Raw genomic sequence first — 20,307 nt, forward strand, 5'->3', positions numbered from 1 at the left:
TTCTTTTAGCATGGGTTCAGTGTTGCTAAACTCTTTTCGTTTTTGCTTGTCTGTGAAGTTCTTTACCTCCCCTTCTATTCTAAAGGATAGCTTTGCTGGATAGAGTATCCTAGGCTGCTTCTTTTTGTCTGTTTTGTTTTGTTTTGTTTTGTTTTGTTTTTCATTCAAGAATTTCAATAGATCTTGCCACTCCCTTCTGGCCTGTAGTGTTTGTGTAGAGAAATCCGCTGAGAGCCTTATGGGGGTTCCCTTGGAACTCACTCTGTTTTTCTCTTGCCTAAAGGCATTTAGGATCATTGCTTTATCCTTGACTCTGGCCATCTTGATTAGCCTATGTCTTGGTGTGGGCCTGTTTGAGTTCTTTCTGTTGGGTACCCTCTGAGCCTCCTGGACTTGGATATCTGATTCCTTCTTTAGATTTGGGAAATTTTCAGTCATGCTTTCTTCGAATATCTTTTCGGTCCCCTTGGTTCTTTCTTCCCCTTCTGGAACCCCTATTGTGCGTAGATGGGCACGCTTTCGAGGGTCCCTTAGGTCCCTAAGATGGTTTTCGTTGTTCTTTATTGGTTTTTCTCTCAGCTGTTCTGATTGGGTTCTTTCTGTTGTCCTGCCTTCTAGGCCACTTATTCGTTCCTCTGCGTGATCTAGCCTGCTTTGGACAGCCTTTAGACCAGTTCTCATTTCAGCCAATGAGTGGACCAGTTCTCCTTGACTCTTCTTTATAGCTTCGATTTCGTTTTTGACGTATAGTGTATCTCTCAACACTATCTCTTGGAGTTCCTTCAGGACTTGGATCACTCCTTTTTGGAAATCTTGATCGAGCAGGCCATCCACGTCTATTTCATGGATCGTGCTTTCAGGGAATTTCTCTGGCTCTTTTAATTGGGAGTGGTTCCTCTGCTTCTTCATAATGCTCCTATCTCTCTGGCACTGTGGCTTAAGGAGTATCAGTTATCTATTGGTGTCCTTAAGGAGTTTATGTATTTATCGAAAGCCTAGGCAGGCATAAAACTTTAAAAGAGAGAGGGGGATAGGGGGAGAGAGAGAGAGACAGAGACAGAGACAGAGGGGGAGAGGGAGAGAGGGGGTGGGGGCAGGATGTTAAAAGAATGGAGAAAAAAAGGTTTGAAAACAGTGTACGATCAATAATAGAAGAGCAAGTTGAAGCAGAATAGCAATTGAGCTGAGACGTCTTCTAAAAGCCTTTAAAAACAAATAGAAAAGATCAGAAAATAATATACAATTGTTTCAAAAGTAAATTTTTAAAAGGTAATCGGAAATAGAACAGATTTTAACAAAAGATAAAACAGAGGATTTTAAAAGACGGGAGAAAGAAAAGGTTTGAAGACAGTGTGTAATCATGAATAGAAGAGTCAGTGGAAGCAGAATAGCGATCGAGTTGAGACGTCTTTTAATAACCTTAATAAAAAGGAGGAAAAAAATCGAGAAACAATATTTGAAACCTGTGAATAACCAGTAACAGGAGATCAAAACCAAGAGAATGAAAAAGGGAAGGGGGTGGATGTTTAAAAATAATAATAATGAAAAGACTTGAAATGAAACATTTAAAAGGGATTAAAACCGTAAACGTATACGACTGTTCAAAAGTAAAGGTTAAAAAGGTAACAGAAGGTAAAACCGATATAAAAGAGATTAAAAAAGAAAAAGGAAAAGAAAAAAAAAAAGAGGAAAAAAAAAAAAAAAAGGATGTGTTCTCCTGGAGACGGTGCGCTCTTAACGGTTTCACCGAGAAGTCTTTCTGTCGTCGCCCTGTTTCGTGAACTCAGCTTGCTGTTTCCGCGGGCCCTCTGTCGGCGCCCTCGTCTGTGCTGCCCTCGGTGCCTGTGGGCAAGTAGATCGCGCCCCCTCCTGGCACCGCGGTCGGATGCTGCGTTCCTGCCGGGAAGGAGGGAGGGTGGCTGGCCGCCTGCCCTCTCCCGGCGCCGGTCGCTCCGCTGCTCTGTGCGGCTGTGTGCTCCGCCTCGGGTCGGCGCTCCTCTCCGTAGGTGGGCTCGGGGAAGACCGTGGAACCGCCCCGCCCCTGCTGCATTCCAAAACTCGGCTCCTTCTTAGTCTTGGTGGCGCGAGTTCTCTGAGGTACCGGGGCAGATATATAATATCTGCCTCAGGCTGAAAACGAGTCTCAGTCCTGCCTAGGAGGTTGCAGAGCCCCCGGGTGCGGATTCGAGTCTCGGCCCCGCCCCCGCTCCCGCCCCCGCCCGCGCGCTGCGCGCCGCGCGCCAGGGGCTATGGCGGCTGTGGCTGCGCCCCGCCTCTCTTCTCGCGAGAAGGGCCGGTGATGGCGCCGCGGGTCTGAGGAGATGGAGGCTACGGCGCCCCTCTCCCCAGGGCACACCGGCCGTGTTGCTTTGCCTTTCTTTCCCCGTAATGGACGGGTTGGGGGGGCGGGTTGTTCTGCTCTGTATCCCCTCCCGGCCACGGCGCGTGGTGCCGCCGCCACGGTCCTCTGCCCGGCTCGTGCGGCCTGTCCCGGCCCCCGGCTGCCGGCCTGCGACTCGGGCTGGGTGTCGCGGGGACCCTCTGTGCCCGTTTCACTTGGGTCGGTCGGTCAAGGGGCGCTCCGGGCAGATCTGAGACTCGGAGGCTCCCCCACCGTCCCGTCGGCCTCTCCGTTGGAGACGGGGAGGTCTGGCGAACGAGCCCTATTCCTCCTCTGCCGGTCCCTCCCGCACTGTTTTGCTTTTGACTCTTTCTTTTCTCCTTTTCTCCTACCAGATTTTGGGCGTCTTTGTCTTTCGAAGAGGGCGGTGTTCTGTCGGAGTTCCGCAGGTGGTCTGATTGGCCGAGTGGGTCCGTCGATGTGAGTATTGGTGTATTTGTGGGAGAGGGTGAGCTACGAGCGTCCTTCTACTCCGCCGTCTTGCTTCTTCTCGGGTTATTTTTGAAGAGTAGGTGCTGGGGATTGAACCCTGGACCTTTATTTTTTGCATGCTAAGCATGGGCTGTACTGCCTGATCTCTAGACCCTCCCCACCGCAACCCCCCCCCTTTCCCACCGCCTCCATAGTACTCGATGAATCTCCTACCTAGATATCTATGCTTCCTTGGAATAGGGCCGTCGTTTTCTTCATCGGATTGATGCACGTCTGTGGATTCGTCTCGTTTCTCTCCACTGCGGTGGGTGGCATCGGGGCGTGGGGTGGGGTGGAGTGGCGTGGGCTGGGAACAGTTCTTCACGTGTAGAGGTGGAGCGGAGCGATGAGGATGGTGACTGTTTCCCCGAGTGCTCGCGCCGGGTGATGGAGGCCTGTGGTCTGACTTGGAAGAGGACTCGGGTGACCAGAACAGAGCCCGTGTGGGGTCGTTGTGGAGGGAGGAACTCCACCCCCCCCCCCAGCCCCAGCCAAGGCACTCGTACCTCATCGAGGGACGGTCGGCCGAAAACAAACGAAAGCTGTCAGAGGTTTGGGGGTGGGGGTGAAGGGGTGTGTGTGTGTGTCTGTGTGTGTGTGTGTGTGTGTGTGTGTCTGTGTGTCTGTGTGTCTGTGTGTCTGTGTCTGTGTGGTGTGTGTGTGTGGTGTGTGTGTGGTGTGTGTGTGTCCCCGTTCCCCGTACCACGGTCTCTGGTCGAGGCCCCCCCGAGCGGAGAAACGCACGCCAGGCCGTCCGTGCTCCTGGTTGTCCGGCCGCGTGTCCCTGCCACCCAGAGATCCCGAACCGTCCCGCTCGCTCCCCTGCCATGTGCCATGTGCCATGTGCCATGTGCCACCTGCCTGTCGGCCGGGCGCTATTTTAGACCCTGCGAAGAAGTCGACCGGATGGACGGGCCGGGCCGGGCCGAGCCGAGCCGGGCCGAGCCGATCTGAGCCGAGCCCGTCCAGGCTGGGGTGGGTGGTGCTGGGTTCAGAGGAGTGGGGTACAAGCGGGAGGCGGGCGTCGATGGAGGGGAGGGGGAGGGGGAGGGGGAAGGGAGAGGAAAGGGGAGGGGAGGGGGAGCAGGGATGACGATGGTCTGGGGCTTGGCGTGTGGGGTGGGGGTGGGAGGGATGGTAGCCATCCTATGACTTTCTCTCCCTACCCCGCCTTTTGCAAGTCTGTTAGAGTGACAAGGTGGTGCTGGTTTCTGGCTGGTGCACACCATAGTGATTCTGTTCTTCTTTTTCCTGGTCTTTTTCAGGAACCCTCGTCCCGAGGGACTGAATCTAGTGCCCTGTGCTGCGCGGTACGACCTAGGGGTCGAATCTGCCAGGAGAGGACTTACAAGGATTTGGAGGATCCTGGAAAACTGCTACCATCCAGAATCCTACATGGATGTTCAAGATCTTGTGGATGGACGGACGGACGGAAGACGGATCGAATGGAGGCCCCGCCCCATCCCCTGGACCCCTTGGCCCAGGAGGATCGTGATGGGTCTGGAAAGGACTCTTCCGACGAGGGTCTCGGGATGGACTTTCTCGGTCTGCGGAAGGTGTTTCTGCACAAAGAGGAAGAGAGGGGCGTTCTCGGCCAGAGAGCCCGAACCGCCTCCTTTCAGGGATCCGCTCCAGTCAGGGTTGGGGTCGGGGTCAGAACGCAGCCACCGACAGCTCCCCTCCCTCGTCTTGGCTCTCCAACTTGGGAAACCCTCCTCCCTGCCCCCTCACCCATCTTCTCGTCAGCCGGCCTCCAGCTTCCCCGTGCCAACCACCTCTCTCATGCTGCCGGACTTTCCTCCTCCTTGGGCTGCCAGGAAGCTCTCCCGCTCCTCCACGTGCTTTGGCTTGGAATCCCTGACAAACACAAGCGGTGCTGGTGGGCGGGGCCGTGGGCGGTGGCAGAAGGACTCCCTTCATCTTATGGGAGCGATTTTTATCTCCATAGAGGTGGCGATTGAGAAAACACATAAAATCACTCAGAAGAATACCCATGTGTAGTATCCCTGACCTAGATCCGTGTCTGTCTGTCTGTCTGTCTGTCTGTCTGTCTGTCTGTCTCTCTCTCTCTCTCTCTCTCTCTCTCTCTCTCTCTCTCTCTCTCTGCCTCTCTCTCCATTTCGCTATTCTCTGTGTGTGTGTGCGCGCGCGCGCGCGCATGCGTGTCTGTCTGTCTCCCTTGTCTCTCTTTCCTCTCCTCTCCCCTCCTCTCCTCTTCCCTGTTCTCCCCCCTTCCCCCTCACCCCTCCACTCCTCTCTTCTCCCCTCCACTCCTCTCCTCTCCCTCTTCTCCTCTCCCCTCGCCTCTTCTCATTTCCCCTCCCCTCCCCTCTTTTCCCTCCTCTCCTTTCCTGTCCTCTCCCCTTTTATCCCTCCTCTCCTCTGCTCTTTCTCTCTCTCTCTCTCTCTCTCTCTCTCTCTCTCTCTCTCTCTCCCTCCCTCCCTCTCTCCCTCTCCCCCCCTTCACTTCCCTCCCTCCTCCCTACCCCCCCAACCCCTACCTTCACAGGGCCTCATAGATTGCAATCGGTTTCCATGAAATGTGATGAAGAGGGAATGAATTTTAGAATGATATCCCCATGCCATCGAATCCTTCTTCCCCAGGGATAGCGACTTATTTGTGGTCGTGTTTGTTTCTGTTTTTCTTGTTGTTGTTTTGGGGCGCATCGAGGGCGCAGGAGGCGTTGGGAGTGAGGGTGATGTTTCTCTTTCTGTCTGTCTCCTCCTTAGGACGGATTTTAAGAGGAGGGAGGACTCACAGAAATCTACCATCTTGTCTCGTACTGCAGCTGTGTTTGAGCTTCCTATACGATCTGGGCGGAACACTCCCCACCCTCACCTCAAGCCGCCATTGCCGCCCCCTCAGCCCCCTGCACCCCCGTCCAGTCCCACACTTGGGGCGGTGGTTGGGCATGGGGGGATGTTGGCGGGGTGGTGGTTGGTGGGGGGTGGGGTGGTGGAGGAAACCAGAAAACAGACCACTGTGGCACGTGGGTGACTGGGGCTTCAGGGTGAAGGAGGATGAATAAAATGGCCGGAATTAGGCTAACGGATTATTGCTTCTTTTTTTGGCGGGGGGGGAGGGGAGGATCATTAGGTCATTCATTCATTCATTCATTCACTCATTCATTTGCTGGGGGGGGGTGTCATTCGGTTTCTTATGCTCGCCCTGAAAACGGTCAACTGTCCTGACTGACTGGTTGCTGCTCACGGTTCCAGGCCTGTTGTTGAAACTGGAAGCTATCGATCTTACTGTTTCTACTGTATTTCACTCATTGAAAGTCATCATCATGCTGGGTCTCTGAGTCTTTCTCCGAGGAGAAGGTCGGTCACGGGACTAATGACCTGACAAAATAGCCTGAGTGACCAAGAAGGCCACACCTTGAGTGCTTATGAGATAACGAGATCTAACCACCAGCCTCTATAGAATGGGTCACCTGGAGGCATCGTGACACCATTCTGAGTCTTCTGATGAGAAAACGATTCTGTGGATGGTGATCGATGCCCGATTGTTTGAGCTATGGCTCTAGAACCACCCCACCCACTCCATCCCCAAGGTGGGTACACAGTTTTGAAGACGCTAGCCTGCTGTGAATCCCCTTTGCCCGGCAGAGCGATAAAATGGCCTCTTTGCTTCTAAGCTCCGAGACCTTGTCTCTGGATTCTTGGGCTCGTCGGGGACGGGGGCCGATCTTTTGGCAACAAGCGTGCTTCAGAAACAGCGGATGCCCGAGAAGGACACTCTGCCTCTCCCTCTTCTTCCGGGCCTGAAATGGGGAGGAAAAAAACATCGCTTCCCCTGGAAGCTGGAGTCCGGAACCCGCCATCCGGAGGGACTTCTGGCTTGGCCTTCTCCTGGGGTGGGGGGGGGGAGGGCACGCCACTGCACGTGTTCTTTGTCAATTCCCTGTTTCTCTCTTCTCGAGTTATCTCTTTGGGACGGCTCCCACACTGGGTGAAAACAGACAGACAGGCTGGTATGTCTCCCTACCCCACCCTTCGCCCCCAAATGACTGATCTCCTGTCCCATCAGAATCACCACTTGTTTTCCAATGTGGCTTTCTTGGATCCTGGAGGACTTGTAAAGGAAAAGCCCAGCTGGGCTAACAAGCTAAAGTCACAAATCTAAGTGTGATAAGTGTCCGTTTACTGATCTAAGTTCTGCTGGGCTAACTCGTAAATCTGAAGTTTAGTGTCAGTTTACTGGGCTAACAAGCTAACTCGTAAATCCAAGCTCAACAAGTGTCAGTAACGTGATCTGTTCCAAATTGATAAGCTCCAGTGTACTGATCCTTTGCTTTTTGTTGTTTGAGCCTTATTGGCGAATAGACCCATATTTGTAATTAACCCTATGAAACCTCATGTGCACGTCTTGGAGGTGCTCAGAGCTTCGGAGCAGAAGCCCCTCTGAGCCCGCCGGCGTAATAAATCTGAGTACTCCAACCCTCCGAGTGGTGCTTGTTTCTTGGCTGGCCTGTCATTTCCGTAACAGACTGATATCAACTTAGAGCCAAGATGGGCGCAGAACTGAAGGAGCTTCTCGGCTGGCCTAAGAAGCCTGTCGTCGTGATGTGGGAGGCATTCTTTACGAGGGACCTATCTGATTAAGTGCTTGACCGCCTTTTGGACTTTGAACCAACTTGGAGATAGGAACTAGGATGAGAGGGCACCCGAAATAGCTCAGCAAACTCTTCTCCATCCTTAGAAGACAGACAGACAGACAGACAGACAGACAGACAGACAGACAGAGTGTGTGTGTGTGTGTGTGTGTGTGTGCGCGCGCGCGCGCGCGTGTTTGTGCGCGTGCGGGGGTGTGGGAGAGGGAGGAGATGACGTCAGCGTACTGGACACTGTTTCAGTGACATGGGGAGTGCTGTCAACTAGGAAGGAACGTCATGTATTCTTCAGCCTTGTGTCTGTACAGGTGGGTACACTCAGGGTTCCAGAAAGGATGGGATATTCCTGGCAGTCGTCTACTGCCCTGGCATCGAGGGCTGGCTGGCTGGCTGGCTGTCATCCAAAGTGGAGGCTCTCGTGAAAGGGACGGAACCGAGTCCCGAGGAGATGCCTCCTTCACTGACTTTCATGTAAACACAGTGGACCACAGCCTCCGGAAAGAGGGTGGGTGGCACACGTGGCCCCAGTCTGTTCTGTCCATTCGGCAAATGGCCTGGGTTAGGGGAAACCCAGCATGGCGACCATCCGACAGGCCGACCCACTGACCCACGGACGTGCTCGGTTTCTCCCAGCTTCCTGGATGACCTCCCCCACCCACCCCCACCCCACCCGCATTCCTTCACCCACCGTGGTGTCTGGTGTCAGGGCACTTGGAAGATGACTCCCATTGTTCAATAGACAGGGGCAGGAAGATTCCTATAGGACCGCAAAAACAGTCAACTGGCCATACATACATACATACATACGTACAAACTTTTTGTCCCCAGAGGCCTCAGACCTCCTCTCTCTGGACACGCTGAACCCCAGTAACTGGCCCCCATTCAACTGCCACATAGTAGGGGTCATCCAGACGTTCTTGGGATGGTAGGTATGACTTCCAAAGGGGTTGAAGCCTTCCTTCCCCCGCTGCAAGCCTGATGCCATCAGCATGGCCAGGACACTGCTACAAACAAACAAACAAACAAACAAACAAACAAACAAATAAACAAACAAACAAACACACACACACCACCACCAACAACAACAACAACAACAACAACGACAACAAAAGACAAACACATGCGTATGTGACTTGGGGACATACTTTCCGCAGCCTCCAGGGACGAAGGCACCCGCTTCGCTGGGTAAATCCTACGAGGCTTCACTAAAGCGCTTGCCAACTTACTTCTCAGAAGGATCGATCTCTGCCCCCATCACCCGCCATCATCAGGCAAGGTCGTCAGAATCCATGGGAGATATAGACTAGAAGAAGAAGTAGAGGAAGGAGGAGGAGGAGGTGGAGGAGGAGAATCAGTGACATGAGGTGTGTACGACTTCTTGTCTCCAAGAGGATTGAGTTTTAAATTTTTTTCTTTTCAGATACAAGGGAAAATAAACTTTTGTTTTTTCCCCTTCCTTCCCTTTTAGAGGCGGACACCCACATGGTAACTATCATACCTCTGTCAGCAGAATGGAATCCTTTCTCTTTTTCTCCCTCCCTGACCCTTCTGGGATTCAGAAATCCTCCGTGAGGATTTTTCTATTCTTGGCAGCAGAGTTATTAGCATCATTGACTTGGAGGCAAAAACTTAGGTTTCCATTAAACTGGGATAGACATGCATGGATAAGAGATACTAGTGCTACTCGTTTTCCTTAGGGTTCCCCTGTGTCTGTGGGTGTGTGTGTGTGTGTGTGTGTGTGTGTGTGTGTGTGTGTGTGTGTGTGTGTCTGTGTGTCTGTGTGTCTGTGTGTCTGTGTGTCTGTGTCTGTGTCTGTCTGCCTGCCTGCCTGCCTGCCTGCCTGCCTGCCTGCCTGCCTGTTTATTGTAGGAACTCTCTGTCAATGGAAGTATAGTTGACTTACAAGTTGTGTTCATTTTATGACGTACGGCATAGTGATTCACTTATTCACACACACACACACACACACACACACACGTATACTTTTTCAGGATAGGTTATTACAAGCTATTGAACATAGTTCCCTGTGCTAGACAGTAGGACCTACTTGTGTACCTAGTTTGTATAGGGTGGTTTATATCTGCTAATCCCAAACTCCTGATTTATCCCTCTGCCCTCCCCCGTTCCTCCACCCTACCCTGTCCCCTGTGTTAACCATCGGTTTCTTTTCCATGTCTGCGAGTCCAGTCTGTTTCTGGTTTGTAAATAGGTTCCTTGGAGTCTTTTTAAAATGGAGTTATTTATGTATGGATGGGTGTCTTGACTTACTTTCAGATCCCACCTAGAAGTGATGGCATAGGATATCTGTCTTCCTCTGGGTGACCTGACATCACTAAAGCTACGGAACGCTTCACGTATGTGCGTGTGTCGTCCACGTTCAGGGGCCGTGCTGATCTTCTCTGGATGGTTCCCGTGTTAGTCGATGTGCTGTGGCAGCAAGCGCTTGCCTTAGGGTTTTTGTCTCAACCTGAAAGCCGGCCCGGAGACTGAAGGTCTTCTAGTTGCCTCCACTATCTGCCTAGGACCATCTCCACGAACGTTTCCCATTTTCTCTCACCCTTTTGTCTTGGCATCATTGAGTACTAAAATGCTCCGTCTCCTGAAGCCCTGCAGACTGAAGCTGGACAACGGGAGGTAAACGTCAGAGAAATGGCCACAACAGCTCCTGTGGAAACCACCCTAGGGCCTGTTTTTGGAGGAGCCGCTCAGAGAGTTGAGCCAAACACCCCAGGACATCATCAGAGGCATTTCAAACTGCTCGAGCCGTTTCGATGACCCCGATGTGTGGAAATCTCCTACCAGACTGACCCCCTACTCCCGGCCCTGAATCTGGTTTCTCATCTGCTCCAATGATTAACCTTTGTGCTGTACTTTGGTTTTCCACACAAGTGCCTCTTAGGCGATACCTGACTGCTTGCTCCCTAGGCCTAGCTTCAGAAGCCCATCGACACCACCGCCTCCTGAGACGAGATACTACAACTGTTTCCTTGAACAGACCTGTTCTCAGAACTAAGAAACTGGGTCCATGAAACGCAGGGCCCTCTAGGAAACTATTCCCTCCCTCCTGCCCCCACACCACACGCACGCACGCACGCACGCATGGACGCACATGCACAGTCAACAGCCCAGCTTTTAATGTGTAAAACTTCCAGGGAAGTTACAGAATAGGGAAATGTTGGGGTCCAGAGTAGGCTGCCCCAAAATGTGCCCGATGGACTATGCTGAATGAAAGGGACTTCACAACTGGCCAAGGGGGAGGGTATAGGTCAGTGGTAGACTGTGTGCTTAGCAAGCAAGCACAAGGTCCTGGGTTTAATCCCCAGTACCTTCGGTCAAAAAATAAATACATAAAATCGAATCCTCTCCCCCGCCCCCCCCCAAAGTATACACTGCTGTATGTCAACTCTGTCTCAATAAAACTGGAAGAAAAAAAGGAAAAAAAAATGATTTAACAAAAGAAAGAAAGAAACAAACAAAGAACTGCCCGAGGCAAGAGGAACACTCTGGCCCTCCTTTCTGCCTCCCTGGAAGCAGGGGAAAAAGAATTTTGTTTTTTTAAAGTCTCCCATCCCAGAGGAATCTATCAAGTCAGAGGTCTGCTTCATGCCTTCCATGATTCTCAAACGGTGTAGTGGGGTTTACCCAGATTAGGAAAAGGAGGGGACTCCTTTGGCCTGAGACCAGGCGAGATTCTCCCCCTCCCTCCCGCCTCCCTCCGTGCAGTTGGGACGGGGTGGCCTAAGGGTGGGGAAATTGAAACCAAAGAACAAAAGCCGTTCAACAGAGAGGAGCCGGAGGCCAAGTCAAAGGCTCTGACCTGAGCACAGAGCTTTCTGCATTTGAATGAAGCGATTGAACGAGGCCCTGCCGAATGGATCCTCCTGACGTCCCCGCCCCCGCTTCCAGGAGACAGTCAGTCGATTTGGGACCGATCGGTGGAGAAGGCCTGGGAGGCGGCGGCGGCGGCGGTGGCGGCGGCGGCGGCGGAAGCAGCGGCGGGGGCGGGGGGGGGGGGTGGTGCGCGGGCGGGGGCGGGACCAACGGTCGCTCCAACTCTGCCTGCCTGCCTGTCTGCCTGCCTGCCTGCCTGCCTGCCTGCCTGCCTGCCTGCCTGCCTGCGGGGCTGAGGCCTGAGGGCCACGCTGGTTCCTGCCACTCAGGGAAACTTCTGCGGGTGTTGCCGAAAGATCGCCCCTCCCCCACCCCGTCCCTGACGAGCCAAATAACCCAGAGACAGGGTCTTAGAGTTTAGAAGAAAAGAGGCAGCTTGATTGCTTTGCTGGGCAAAGGGGACTCACAGCAGGCTAGTGCCCTCCAAACTGTGAACCCGTCTTGGGTTGGGGTTTCATGCTTCTGTGGACGAACAGGTTGGAGCATGAAAGGGAATCACAACAGGCGGGAGCACAAAAGGTGCTCATGATCAACAAGGGTCTCTGATGAAACTTCCTCCTAAATCTGGATGAGTGTCTGATAACATGGGACCTCCTGGTGGTCTAGTAGGTCATCAGCCCGTGACCTTCTTTATCTGGTCAGACTCACCCGGCGGCACCAGCGCCACGGAGGAACTCGGGGTGGGGGGGTGGGGGGTGGGAGGGGGCTGGTCGTTCTCCTGAGCTTATCCTCCCGTGACTCCCTTCCTGGGGAAAGACTCAGACGCCAAACATGATTGTCAAGTTGAACGATCAGAGGAAGGTCAAATCAAACAGTTAGAATCGACAACTTTAGCTGTTTTTAACAGTGGGCCTGGAGCTGGAGCGGTGTCTGGTCAGTCGAGTTTGCTGATCGTTCTAAAAGCAAGCAGTAAGCATAAAGCCAAAAATTGGCTTAGCCTAAGTGCGGCCACTTCATGATTCCTCCTTCACTGGGGGCTGAGGCGTGGGGGAGGGCGGGGGTGGGGGACAGGACTGAGGTGGCGGCGAACTTCTCCGTGAATGCTCGGAGCCGAACTGCTCTCTGGGCCTAGGTCTGAAAAAGGCCTGAGTCTCAGCTATGACAGATTCTCTCTCTTTCTGGGCACATGGACTGACTCGCCCCGCATCCTCCCATCCTGTCAGACCCTTTGGACACACACCTCCACCTGAAGAGTTCTTTGGCCTCGTCCAGAAAAAACAAACACACGCACGAACAAAACCAAACGAGCACACAGAAACCCTGCTGATCTCCTTGGACCCCATTCACTTCGGAGAGTCCCTCTCGTAGAAATCCCCTCTGCTCGATGATTTCACCACAGCCGCCTCCCTTTCTCCGGCACAGTGACCCCCACCCCCACCCCTGCGTGGGCCCTGTCCCTCTACCTATCAAAAACCAAACCCCAGGAGAAAAGAAAATCAGAATGCTGTTTTGAGCCACTGGATCTGTGAAAGGAACCAAACAGAAAGCTGAAATAACCAAACCAGCCGAACACCAAAAGCGAACAGACAGATACCCCAGAAAGAAGGGCACGCTGACCCTTGCCCCTTTCCTTCCTGGAATCAGGACATAACATAGATCTACACCCCACCCCCCACCCCACCCTCCCCAGATGTCTTCTTTATGCCGGAACGAGAGTGACGTTCTTATTGTCAACGGTGCTGTTATGGAAATGACAGGCCGGCCAAGAAACAAGCACCACTCGGAGGGTTGGAGTACTCAGATTTATTACGCCGGCGGGCTCAGAGGGGCTTCTGCTCCTAAGCCTTGAGCACCTCCAAGACGTGCACGTGAGGTTTTATAGGGTTAAGTACCAGCTTGGGGTATTCGGCCAATAGGCACGCAATAGCTTTAGCAACATCATTATCACGAAAGTAGAGGCAGTGAGGCAGCAAACCAACATTTCAAGGCCAGATATGTCTCTTTGAAAATCCAGCTGGCTAGCAAAATATGAACAGGGAATCAGCAAACCGGCACTTATTAATTTAGATTTACGAGTTAGCCCAGCAGAACTCAGATCAGTAATCCGACACTTGTTACACTTAGATTTGCGACTTAGCTTGTTATCCCAGCTGGGCTTTTCCTTCACAGTGTAAAGCGGAGAAGGAGAGAATTCTGTACAAACAGACCTCGATGAAAAGAATCCTCACCCTCTTTTAGGCCCCCACCTCAACACACGTGCGCGCACACGCGCGCACACACACACACACACACATGCATGCACGCACGCGCGCCGTATAGTTACTCCTGTTCTCTCTCTTTCTCTCTCCCTCTTCCTTTCTTACTGATTTTTAAAAATGTTTACTGATAACACAGAAAATAATTGCTTAAATGTTGTCCAGGAATGATATTCATTTTTGAAAACATGATATATATTGTAAAGGATTTGGGCTCCCTTAGAAAAATCCCAGTCCAGGCACGATTGTATAGCACCTCCTTTCACTTTCAAGTGTCTCATTTCAGACAATAAAGTAGCCAGTCATCTTCCTTGTGCATGACCTTTGTAACTGGCACAAGTCAAACGGCACAAAATTCAGACCCAATCTCCTGATCCATATGATTCTCATATTCTTTTTTTTTTTTTTTTTAGCGAGTCCAGAAGCTATGGGTCTGTGCCAACCACCCGTGGCTGTTCACTATCCAGCATTTCTTCCATTATCTTTATGTTGTCCTGTTTCTTGGAAGTATTAGTGCAGCTACTTTTCCCGATGGTCTGTCTCTGTCTCTGTCTCTCACTCTTTTCTCCTTCTTTTTTTTGGGGGGGGGAGGAGGGGGATGGGTTTGATTAGGTTATTTATTTATTTTAATGGTGGTTCTGGGGATTGAACCCAGGGCATCATGCATGCTAAGCAGGCACTCTAACAATGATCTATATCCTTCTCTACACCGCCCCCCCGACCCTCCAGCACCCCCCCCGTCCCCGGCCAGGGCCTGTCTTTGCTCAACCCAATAGAAAAGCATTTATGTTTTGCCAGTTTCCTGGGTCCTTCTTTGTTTCATAAAACTGAGAAGAAATACACGTGGAAGTTCTCTCCTATGAATTGAACAGACTGAAGATCCTTTAAATAACCAAATGAGGTGGAAGTGCAGAGAGTACCATACGGGAACACACCGAGGCACATCGTCATCAAATTGACCAAAATTAAGGATAAGGAGAAAATATTAAAATGAACGAGAGAAAAGCAACAAATAACATACAAGGGAACTCCCGTAAGGTTATCAGCTGATTTTTCAGCAGAAACTCTACAGGCCAGAAGTGGGTGGCACAACATACTTAAAGTGATGAAAGGGAAAAACTGACAGGTAAGAATACTCTATTCAGCAAGGCTCTCGTTCAGATTTGAGGGAGAAATCAAAAGCTTCACAGATAAACAAAAGCTACAAGATTTCAGCACCATCAAGCCGGCTTTACAAGGAATGATAAAGGATGGTCTCAAGTCATCAAATCCTAAGAAAAGAGAACAAAAAGATGACAGAGAAAGGGAGGGGGGGAGAGAGGGAGAGAGAGAGGGGGAGATAGGGGGGGAGGGAGAGAGAGAGAGAGAGAGAGAGAGAGAAAGAGAGAGAGAGAGGGAGGGAGGGAGGGAGGGAGGGAGGGAGGGAGGGAGGGAGAGGAGACCTTCGAAAGATTGCTTTGCCTGTTTAGGGTCTTCCGTTGTTCCTTAAAAATTTTGAAATTGTTTGTTCTAGTTCTGTGAGGAATGTCGTGAGTATTTTGACAGGGGTTGCATGGAACCTGCGGTTTGCTTTGGATAGTGTGGCCATGTTGATAGTATTGATTCTTCCAATGCAAGAGCACAAGGCATCTTTCCATTTCTTTGTGTCATTTCAGATTCTGGAGTATAGATAACCTCCTCGATTAAGTTTATTTCTAGGCATTTTACTGTTTTTGACTCAATGGAAGTGTTTATCCCAGTTATAAAATTCTGGTTTTTAAAGTGGAGGGGGGAAAAAAAAAAAGGAAAGGAAGGGCCACAAATGGCAAAATATCCTTCTTTCTCATGGGTGAATTGTATTCCATTACGTGTGTGTATGTGTGTGTGTGTGTGTGTGTGTGTGTGTGTGTGTGTGTGTCCCCTCTTCTTTATCTATTCAAATATTGATGTGCACTTAGGATGCTTCCGTATCTTGGCAATCATAAATGATGTTGCTGCTAATAGCAGGGTGTGTGTATCTTTTTGAATTCATTCTTCTTTTGTGGTTGGCTTTATTCCTTTGATAAGTATGTAAGTTTAAAAAGCTAAAGCTCTAAACCTTCCTGGAAACAATGAACAGTACATATATGTAAATTAAAAATATATGTGCAGTAAAAACATTTTAAAAAAATAAATAAATAAAAAAGAACGAAAGACAAGGAAATTAGCTATCAAGCCGTGAAAGACATGGAAGAAACTTAAAAGGCATCTTACTAAATCAAAGAAACCGGTCTGAAAATTGTTACCAACTGTACAATTCCAACCAAATGACATCCTGGAAAAGGCAAAGCTCTAGAAACAATCAAAAGATCATGGTATCCAGGGGTTTGGGGAGAGGGAGGGAAGGAGGAATGAACAGATGCAGCGTGAGGGATTTTTAAGGCGATGAAATTATTCTGTAGGATACCATAGTGGTGGCTGCATGTCATTGTACATTTGTCAAAACCCATAGAACGTACAACCTCAAGAGTGAACCGTCCTGTAAACTATGGACTTTGATGGATAATAACGTGTCCATGTCGGATCATCAGTTTTACCAAATAGGCCACACTGATGAGAGATGTTGAGGGGAGTGGAGGATATATGTGTGGGTGGGGAGGGCTATGTGAGAACTCTCTGTATTTTCTGCTCAATTCTGCTGTGAGCCTGAAACTGCTCTAGGAAATAAAGTCTATTAATCAAAAACAAAAACAAAAACAGAAACAGAAACAAAAACAAAACACCCAAATGAGGTGAACCAGGATTCAGTCATCCAAAATGGAGCTGGACGGCCAGTGGGAGGAACTTTGTTGCAGACATAGTCCTGTTTCAGGGAGGGGGACGTTGTCCCCTCCCTCTACACATCTTGAGTTCTCTGGGCTGGACTGATCCAAAAATGGACCCCAGACGGATCATTGAGCAGGAGCGACAGGGAACCTACTGTCTTTCATTCAAGCACTCATGTGTCCCCGAAGCAGGCAGCTTTTCTCCGTTTTAGGACAAGAAATCAGCCCTTTGTGCGAAATGGGCCGGGCTGAGAGCCTTTGGTTTTGGGTGACCCGTCCGTGAAGAATCGAGACGGAGTTTGGGTTTTGGGGAGGGGGGGAAGCCCCTGAAAGAAGTCACGAGGTTGGTTGGTTTCTCTAGGCTTCCGGGGCCTGAAGGCTCTCAGTGGGTGATCAGGGTGTTTTCCTAAGTCCAGATGCAGGGAGGGCACCCTCCACGGAAGTGATCGATTTCCCGCTTTCAGGGAGACAGAAAGAAGAGTCTGAGGGTCCCTCTTGCGTCTGCTGGCCCCTCGGCTTCTTCGGTCACTCTCATTTCTAACCCATCCGTGTGCCACGGAGGCACATACATGTTTGGGGTGGCCTCCCCTGGGTCCCGACACCGGCATCAATGGGGGGAGGGGGGGCATGAGTGGTCAGAACTGTATCAAGCTCAAGGGCACCACCAACCGGTTTCAAAAACAAATCTGCCAGCAGCTGCTAGCCGCAGCCTGGTTGTTTCAAAGTTCCCGCCTTGCTCTTGTGGTGTGTTTTCTTTCGTTTCCCCTTCTCCACTTGCCCCGTGGGGTAGTCTGATGACACACACTTCCAGTGCTTCTTTCTTGCATCTGTGTCTCCTGGGCTGCAGTCCTAAGAGCCCCCCCCATCGCCCCCGCCCCCCCCAATCAACTCGTTTCTTTACCCTCCACCAGGTCTCCTGGCTTGGAAATCTCGGCTCACAGCATGTGTCTCGTGTCCTCTCTGAATTCACGGGCCCAGCCATCCACCCTAAGGAGACGGAGGGAGGGAAGGAAGGTTTTGACCTGGCGACCTTCCTTGCCGGCATCCTCCGGATTTGGGACCCTTCAGTGCGCCACCTGCCACCCGCCATACCACTCTCACCCTGAGGCCTAGCCCTCGGGGCTCCGTCCACGCGGAAACCTGAACGCGGACGGACCTGGACGGTGGGCGGGGTGGGGGTGGGGGTGTGGAGGGGCTTGCTTCATCACTGCCGGAACCGTGGAGGCGACCGGGACAGACGCGTCCTTCAAGAGGTGAAGGGACACGTCGCCCGGGCTAGGTCCGTGCCACAGCATGTGATTTGGCTCTAAAAAGGAAACCAGGGACCCGTGGAGCCGAGAGACCTGTGGGAGACAGGCGGGGCCGTTTCTGCGTGCCCCTGACTCCCTGAAAGAAGCCAATCTGAAAAGGTGGCATCCTGTAGGGTACCGGCTCTGGATGACATTCATTCTCAAAAGGGCAAAAGCCCCAGAGAGGGTGAAAAGATGAGTGGGGTCGGGGGTGGTGGTGGTGAAGGTTGTCTGTGTGGGTGTGTGTGTGTGTGGGTGTGTGGGTGTGGGTGTGGGTGTGGGTGTGTGTGTGTTGTGGCGGGGGGTTGTTGATGAATAGGTGGAGCACAGGGGACTTTTAAGCAGCGAAACTCTCCGGTAGGTAGGTCCACGATGGGATGAAAACCAACGTGTTGGATATGGCAATACCTAAGATGGGGTGAACTGAAAGAACCCTTCTGGGTGTCCCGCCCCTCAGCCGAAGTTTAAAGTCCTTCCTAAAGCCAGAAGGTAAAGACACACGAGAGCAATCTGAGGGGCCATCGCTGAGGAGTAACAGCGAGGCCAGTGAATCCAGTGAAAGACTGACTGACGTGGGGGCCTGGGTCCCTCGGCTCGACCCCCTTCCCCGGGAAACCGAAGCCTTCGACGCAGGGATGCGCTTTGACATGCTTCTGTCTCATCGGAGAAGGCTTCTTCTGCCTGGCATTGCGTGACGGGGCCGAGAAACCCGTCCTCTCCTCCTCTGCGTGAGGTAGCGGTCGCTCCCGCCTTTGCGCAGCGGTGAAGAAAGCTACCAGAAACACGGTTCTGCGTTTCTCTCGATACCGTGGGCGAGCGTCTCGGCTTTTCCTTGCGTTCCACCATGCAGTCAGATAGCATTCTCAAAACTAAGCGTGCCATGCAAATTTTCCTTTTCCTTTTTTAAAGTGACTGTCAAGAACTTAGGCAGCATCGAGTGAAAATGTTGGGCACCTTCATCTCTTGGTTTGTATGGAGCCAGCTAGGTCATCAGACCCACGTCACCATGATTTCTGAATTCTAAGATCCTTTCCAATCCATGATATTGTACACTCCTGGGTCATGGGATGTCACTATGGCTGATCAGGTCAAAGGGAATGTGTCCCTCCAGAGCACTTATTAACACGTCAGTTTATTTAAACGACAACAAAGGAAATTCCCTTCGGGCGATATTCATTCCACACGCTAAAGGAAAGCGATAGGTTGTGTGCCTGAGCCCACACAGTGTGACGCAGGAACGGGGTGGGGGTTGAGTGAGGAGGAACTCTGGCTAGTGTCCGGGACCTAACGGGAGATAGAGTGGAGGATTTTTGCCCTTCTTCAGGGACAGGGTGAATCGGCCCGAGGTTGACTTGTGCGCTCAGAAAGAGGGCCTTTACCGGATGCCCCGAGCAAGCAGACTTTTCTTTTCTTCTTCTTCTTTTCTTTTTTCAGTTTTATTGACATAGGTTTGACATACAGCCCTCTATCAGTTTCGGGTGTACAGCACAATGATTTGACTTCCATAGACTGTGAAGTGATTATTAGGTAACTTTAGTGACCAGGAAACAACGATATGTTAAAAGGGGGTTTAATCAACAGAACTGCTATTTCTGATGATCATCTATTCCTAAGAGAAAGGACAGATGAACACTCCAAAATGCAGGAAGTGCATAGTCACAGAATGATGAACAATCTTTACCCGTGCCGACGTTTTGACGCCAGGATACGTGGAAAGCTGAAGTTTTAGAACATAGAAATATTTGGCTCTCCATTTGACCTGGAAATCTCCTTGTTGGAAAGAAGCTAATTTCTCCTCCTCATCCTCGTCCTCCTCGTCCTCGTCCTCGTCCTCGTCCTCGTCCTCCTCCTGCCTTTTTAACTAAAAAAATAAAAAAATAAAATAAAAAAAATTTTTTTAACAAGAAGTTTTTATCTTTTTGGAGGGGGGACGGGTCATTAGGTGTCTTTATCTACGTTTCAATTAATTATTTAGATTTATTATACGTTTTCAGTGGTGGTACTGGGGACTGAGCCCAAGGCCTTGTGCATGCTGAGCACGCACTCTACCGCAGAGCTCTACGCTTTCCCAGAAAGGAGCAAATTTCTAAACATAGAACTGGATGAGTAGGTCAGCTTTTTGATCTCATAGAAGCAGCGGCCCAGTTCTCTGGGGGGAACCCTCCTTATCTTGTCCATCTCGACAACGTCAGAAACGTCTGTCTGCATAGCCCACAGTGGCCTGAGACTGAGGCCAGGGGGCTGAATCAGGTAGAACCTGAAACCGAATGGAAGAAACAAACAAACAAAAAAGGGTGGGGAGGGGCACGCGGAGGCCTTTTTAAACGTACACACTGCTGCGTGGTCTCCCTCGTCGAAACTCTAATTCGCAGCCTTCTTAAGGAGAAATATACACCTGAAACGTCTTTTTTCCACACAGAGTTTAAAAGCTTTCACCCTCCGAGCCGAAAAACCTTACCCGTCCCATCGGTTCTTTCTGAGTGAGTGGGTTCTCTAGTGTCCTACGCGTCTGCTGGGAAACAAGCTGCTGGAGAACCAGCAACTAGAAACCAAGCTGCACCAGCATTTCCATGAGCGTAAAATCTTACATTCACACTTACTTGCTTAAAAATGCACACGCCTGCTTTGTTTTCATGTTTTACACAGTCGATGACCTATAAC

The 20,307-nt window shown here is 51.0% G+C and overlaps 1 long non-coding RNA gene and 1 other non-coding gene across 2 annotated transcripts; both read right to left on the minus strand.

The window, feature by feature from the left end:
* Positions 1–7,753: 7,753 nt before the first annotated feature.
* On the minus strand, positions 7,754–9,229 carry LOC141576933 (uncharacterized). Its single transcript, XR_012505340.1, has 2 exons — positions 8,634–9,229; positions 7,754–8,492 (listed from the first exon to the last, which is right to left on the minus strand). It is a non-coding gene; the product is annotated as an uncharacterized LOC141576933 (long non-coding RNA).
* Positions 9,230–9,822: 593 nt separating this feature from the next.
* On the minus strand, positions 9,823–9,931 carry LOC141576945 (U6 spliceosomal RNA). The gene has a single exon (XR_012505349.1). It is a non-coding gene; the product is annotated as a U6 spliceosomal RNA (small nuclear RNA).
* Between the last annotated feature and the right edge of the window lie 10,376 nt (positions 9,932–20,307).

Source organism: Camelus bactrianus, unplaced genomic scaffold (genome assembly GCF_048773025.1).
Source record: "Camelus bactrianus isolate YW-2024 breed Bactrian camel unplaced genomic scaffold, ASM4877302v1 HiC_scaffold_47, whole genome shotgun sequence".
NCBI lineage: Eukaryota > Metazoa > Chordata > Mammalia > Artiodactyla > Camelidae > Camelus > Camelus bactrianus.